Source organism: Pelophylax lessonae, assembly GCF_965119305.1.
Source record: "Pelophylax lessonae genome assembly, chromosome: 5".
In the NCBI taxonomy this organism is placed as follows: domain Eukaryota; kingdom Metazoa; phylum Chordata; class Amphibia; order Anura; family Ranidae; genus Pelophylax; species Pelophylax lessonae.
The window spans coordinates 61462213-61469644 of NC_138772.1; the positions used below are offsets into that span (position 1 = coordinate 61462213).

The 7432-nt window shown below is 42.6% G+C and overlaps 1 protein-coding gene across 1 annotated transcript in view; it reads left to right on the plus strand.

Annotated features, from left to right (window-relative positions):
• Window positions 1-442: 442 nt before the first annotated feature.
• Window positions 443-7432, plus strand: part of MINDY3 (MINDY lysine 48 deubiquitinase 3) — a 255003-nt gene continuing 248013 nt past the window's right edge. Inside the window, exon 1 of the mRNA XM_082257723.1 lies at window positions 443-503. The gene's annotated coding sequence lies outside the window, so the exon portion shown is untranslated. The remainder of the gene's footprint in view (window positions 504-7432) is intronic.

Below are 7432 nucleotides of genomic sequence, written 5' to 3' on the forward strand. Positions count from 1 at the left end.
TGATAGCACCGGGATTCTGGACGAAGATCCCATAAGGGACTGTGTCTGCATGTATGCTCTTCTGGTGTCACTATAGATGACATTAAGCCAAGTGTCCCCATTGTGTGATAGCATACATTCATATCTACTCTCCAATGGGGGTGGGGTGGTCTGTGGACTGGACTGTGTATGAATGAGCAACGATAATTCCCCCACACAGCACCGATCAGAGGATGATAGGAGTATGGAGGGAGTACAGATCGCCCGATATCTGCTGTGAGAGCCGCCAATCCATCCACACCGAGAGATACAAAGTATAACCCAGAGCGATGCAATGTATTCCACCGCCACACACTCACACACATAGAGATACAATATATTCCACCGACACTCACACATAGATACAAAGTATCACACAGACAGCTGGGAGCCCCGCCCCTCCGCACACACTTCCGTTTCCGCTTCTCTCCACCTGAGTCAGTGCAGAATATGGGGGATGAGTGATCGCTGGAGCGAGGATCGGGGTATGTGTACAGAGATCGGCAGATAGGAGAGACCTTCCTCCATCATCACTGACTGCAGATATATATCATCTGTCCTGTATACAGATCTATCCCCGTCTTCCTTCCTCTATATACACATATATACCCTCCATTCCCCCATCCTCTATATATACACACATATAAACCCTCCATTCCCCCATCTTCTATATACACACATATACCCTCCATTCCCCTCATTCTCTATATACACACATATACCCTCCATTCCCCTCATTCTCTATATACACACATATATACCCTCCATTCCCCCCATCCTCTATATACAGACATATACCCTCCATTCCCCCCCATCTTCTATATACACACATATATACCCTCCATTCCCCCCATCTTCTATATACACACATATATACCCTCCATTCCCCCCATCTTCTATATACACACATATATACCCTCCATTCCCCCCATCCTCTATATACACACATATATATACCCTCCATTCCCCCATCCTCTATATACACACATATATACCCTCCATTCCTCCCATCCTCTATATACACACATATATACCCTCCATTCCCCTCATTCTCTATATACACATATATATACCCTCCATTCCCCTCATTCTCTATATACACACATATACCCTCCATTCCCCCCATCCTCTATATACAGACATATACCCTCCATTCCCCCCCATCTTCTATATACACACATATATACCCTCCATTCCCCCCATCTTCTATATACACACATATATACCCTCCATTCCCCCCATCCTCTATATACACACATATATATACCCTCCATTCCCCCATCCTCTATATACACATATACCCTCCATTCCCCTCATTCTCTATATACACATATATATACCCTCCATTCCCCCATCCTCTATATACACACACATATACCCTCCATTCCCCTCATTCTCTATATACACATATATACCCTCCATTCCCCCCATCCTCTATATACACACATATATACCCTCCATTCCCCTCATCCTCTATATACACACATATACCCTCCATTCCCCCCCATCTTCTATATACACACATATATACCCTCCATTCCCCTCATCCTCTATATACACACATATACCCTCCATTCCCCCCCATCTTCTATATACACACATATATACCCTCCATTCCCCCCATCCTCTATATACACATATATATACCCTCCATTCCCCCATCCTCTATATACACATATATATACCCTCCATTCCCCCCATCCTCTATATACACACATATATACCCTCCATTCCCCCCCATCCTCTATATACACACATATATACCCTCCATTACCCCATCCTCTATATACACACATATATACCCTCCATTACCCCATCCTCTATATACACATATATATACCCTCCATCCCCCCCATCCTCTATATACACACATATATACCCTCCATTCCCCCCATCCTCTATATACACACATATATACCCTCCATTCCCCCCCATCCTCTATATACACACATATATACCCTCCATTCCCCCCCATCTTCTATATACACACATATATACCCTCCATTCCCCCATCCTCTATATACACACATATATACCCTCCATTCCCCCCCATCCTCTATATACACACATATATACCCTCCATTCCCCCATCCTCTATATACACACATATATACCCTCCATTCCCCCATCCTCTATATACACACATATATACCCTCCATTCCCCCATCCTCTATATACACATATATATACCCTCCATTCCCCCCCATCCTCTATATACACACATATACCCTCCATTCCCCTATCTCCTATATACACACATATACCCTCCATTCCCCCATCCTCTATATACATATATACCCTCCATTCCCCCCTATCCTCTATATATACACACATATATACCCTCCATTCCCCCCTATCCTCTATATATACACACATATACCCTCCATTCCCCCCTATCCTCTATATATACACACATATACCCTCCATTCCCCCATCCTCTATATACACACATATATACCCTCCATTCCCCCCCATCCTCTATATACACACACATATACCCTCCATTCCCCCCATCCTCTATATACACACATATATACCCTCCATTCCCCCATCCTCTATATATACACACATATATACCCTCCATTCCTCCCATCCTCTATATACACACATATATACCCTCCATTCCTCCCATCCTCTATATACACACATATATACCCTCCATTCCCCCATCCTCTATATACACATATATATACCCTCCATTCCCCCCCATCCTCTATATACACACATATACCCTCCATTCCCCTATCTCCTATATACACACATATACCCTCCATTCCCCCATCCTCTATATACATATATACCCTCCATTCCCCCCTATCCTCTATATATACACACATATATACCCTCCATTCCCCCCTATCCTCTATATATACACACATATATACCCTCCATTTCCCCCTATCCTCTATATATACACACATATACCCTCCATTCCCCCATCCTCTATATACACACACATACATACCCTCCATTCCCCCCATCCTCTGTATACACACATATATACCCTCCATTCCCCCCATCCTCTATATACACACATATACCCTCCATTCCCCTATCTCCTATATACACACATATATACCCTCCATTCCCCCATCCTCTATATACATATATACCCTCCATTCCCCCCTATCCTCTATATATACACACATATACCCTCCATTCCCCCATCCTCTATATACACACATATATACCCTCCATTCCCCCCATCCTCTATATACACACATATATACCCTCCATTCCCCCCATCCTCTATATACACACACATATATACCCTCCATTCCCCCCATCCTCTATATACACACATATATACCCTCCATTCCCCCCATCCTCTATACACACACATATATATACCCTCCATTCCCCCCATCCTCTATATACACATATACCCTCCATCCTCTATATACACATATATATATACCCTCCATTCCCTCCATCCTCTATATACACATATATATATACCCTCCATTCCCTCCATCCTCTATATACACATATATATATACCCTCCATTCCCTCCATCCTCTATATACACATATATATATACCCTCCATTCCCTCCATCCTCTATATACACACATATATACCCTCCATTCCCCCCATCCTCTATATACACACATATATACCCTCCATTCCCCCCATCCTCTATATACACACATATATACCCTCCATTCCCCCATCCTCTATATACACACATATATACCCTCCATTCCCCCCATCCTCTATATACACACATATACCCTCCATTCCCCCCATCCTCTATATACACACATATATACCCTCCATTCCCCCCCATCCTCTATATACACATATATATACCCTCCATTCCCCCATCCTCTATATACACATATATACCCTCCATTCCCCCCATCCTCTATATACACATATATATATACCCTCCATTCCCCCCCATCCTCTATATACACATATATATACCCTCCATTCCCCCATCCTCTATATACACACATATATACCCTCCATTCCCCCCCATCCTCTATATACACACATATATACCCTCCATTCCCCCCCCATCCTCTATATACACACATATATACCCTCCATTACCCCATCCTCTATATACACACATATATACCCTCCATTACCCCATCCTCTATATACACACATATACCCTCCATTCCCCCCATCCTCTATATACACACATATATACCCTCCATTCCCCCCATCCTCTATATACACACATATATACCCTCCATTCCCCCCCATCCTCTATATACACACATATATACCCTCCATTCCCCCCCATCTTCTATATACACACATATATACCCTCCATTCCCCCATCCTCTATATACACACATATATACCCTCCATTCCCCCCCATCCTCTATATACACACATATATACCCTCCATTCCCCCATCCTCTATATACACACATATATATACCCTCCATTCCCCCATCCTCTATATACACACATATATACCCTCCATTCCCCCATCCTCTATATACACACATATATATACCCTCCATTCCCCCATCCTCTATATACACACATATATACCCTCCATTCCCCCATCCTCTATATACACATATATATACCCTCCATCCCCCCCCATCCTCTATATACACACATATACCCTCCATTCCCCTATCTCCTATATACACACATATACCCTCCATTCCCCCATCCTCTATATACATATATACCCTCCATTCCCCCCTATCCTCTATATATACACACATATATACCCTCCATTCCCCCCTATCCTCTATATATACACACATATACCCTCCATTCCCCCATCCTCTATATACACACATATATACCCTCCATTCCCCCCCATCCTCTATATACACACACATATACCCTCCATTCCCCCCATCCTCTATATACACACATATATACCCTCCATTCCCCCATCCTCTATATACACACATATATACCCTCCATTCCTCCCATCCTCTATATACACACATATATACCCTCCATTCCCCCATCCTCTATATACACATATATATACCCTCCATTCCCCCCCATCCTCTATATACACACATATACCCTCCATTCCCCTATCTCCTATATACACACATATACCCTCCATTCCCCCATCCTCTATATACATATATACCCTCCATTCCCCCCTATCCTCTATATATACACACATATACCCTCCATTCCCCCATCCTCTATATACACACATATACCCTCCATTCCCCCCATCCTCTATATACACACACATATATACCCTCCATTCCCCCCATCCTCTGTATACACACATATATACCCTCCATTCCCCCCATCCTCTATATACACACATATACCCTCCATTCCCCTATCTCCTATATACACACATATATACCCTCCATTCCCCCATCCTCTATATACATATATACCCTCCATTCCCCCCTATCCTCTATATATACACACATATATACCCTCCATTCCCCCCTATCCTCTATATATACACACATATACCCTCCATTCCCCCATCCTCTATATACACACATATATACCCTCCATTCCCCCCATCCTCTATATACACACATATATACCCTCCATTCCCCCCATCCTCTATATACACACACATATATACCCTCCATTCCCCCCATCCTCTATATACACACATATATACCCTCCATTCCCCCCATCCTCTATACACACACATATATATACCCTCCATTCCCCCATCCTCTATATACACATATAAACCCTCCATCCTCTATATACACATATATATATACCCTCCATTCCTTCCATCCTCTATATACACAATATATATACCCTCCATTCCCTCCATCCTCTATATACACACATATATACCCTCCATTCCCCCCATCCTCTATATACACAAATATATACCCTCCATTCCCCCATCCTCTATATACACACATATATATCCTCCATTCCCCCCATCCTCTATATACATACATATATACCCTCCATTCCCCCCATCCTCTATATACACACATATATACCCTCCATTCCCCCCATCCTCTATATACACACATATATACCCTCCATTCCCCCCATCCTCTATATACACAAATATATACCCTCCATTCCCCCCCCCCCATCCTCTATATACACACATATATACCCTCCATTCCCCCCATCCTCTATATACACACATATATACCCTCCATTCCCCCCATCCTCTATATACACAAATATATACCCTCCATTCCCCCCCATCCTCTATATACAAATATATATACCCTCCATTCCCCCCATCCTCTATATACACATATACCCTCCATTCCCCCATCCTCTATATACACATATATATACCCTCCATTCCCTCCATCCTCTATATACACATATATATACCCTCCATTCCCCCCATCCTCTATATACACAAATATATACCCTCCATTCCCCCCATCCTCTATATACACATATAATATACCCTCCATTCCCCCCATCCTCTATATACACATATATATATATACCCTCCATTCCCCCATCCTCTATATACACACATATATACCCTCCATTCCCCCCATCCTCTATATACACACATATATACCCTCCATTCCCCCATCCTCTATATACACATATATATACCCTCCATTCCCCCATCCTCTATATACACATATATATACCCTCCATTCCCCCCATCCTCTATATACACATATATATACCCTCCATTCCCCCATCCTCTATATACACACATATATACCCTCCATTCCCCCCATCCTCTATATACACACATATACCCTCCATTCCCCCCATCCTCTATATACACACATATATACCCTCCATTCCCCCATCCTCTATATACACATATATATACCCTCCATTCCCCCATCCTCTATATACACATATATATACCCTCCATTCCCCCATCCTCTATATACACATATATATACCCTCCATTCCCCCATCCTCTATATACACATATATATACCCTCCATTCCCCCATCCTCTATATACACACATATATACCCTCCATTCCCCCCCATCTTCTATATACACACATATATACCCTCCATTCCCCCCATCCTCTATATACACACACATATATACCCTCCATTCCCCCCCCGTCCTCTATATATATATATATATATATATATACACACATATATACCCTCCACCCCCCCCCATCCTCTATATATACACACATATATATATATACCCTCCATTCCCCCATCCTCTATATACACACATATATACCCTCCATTCCCCCCATCCTCTATATATACACAAATATATACCCTCCATTCCCCCCCCCCCATCCTCTATATACACACATATATACCCTCCATTCCCCCCATCCTCTTATATACACACAATATACCCTCCATTCCCCCCATCCTCTATATACACAAATATATACCCTCCATTCCCCCCATCCTCTATATACACATATATACCCTCCATTCCCCCCATCCTCTATATACACATATACCCCTCCATTCCCCCATCCTCTATATACACATATATATACCCTCCATTCCCTC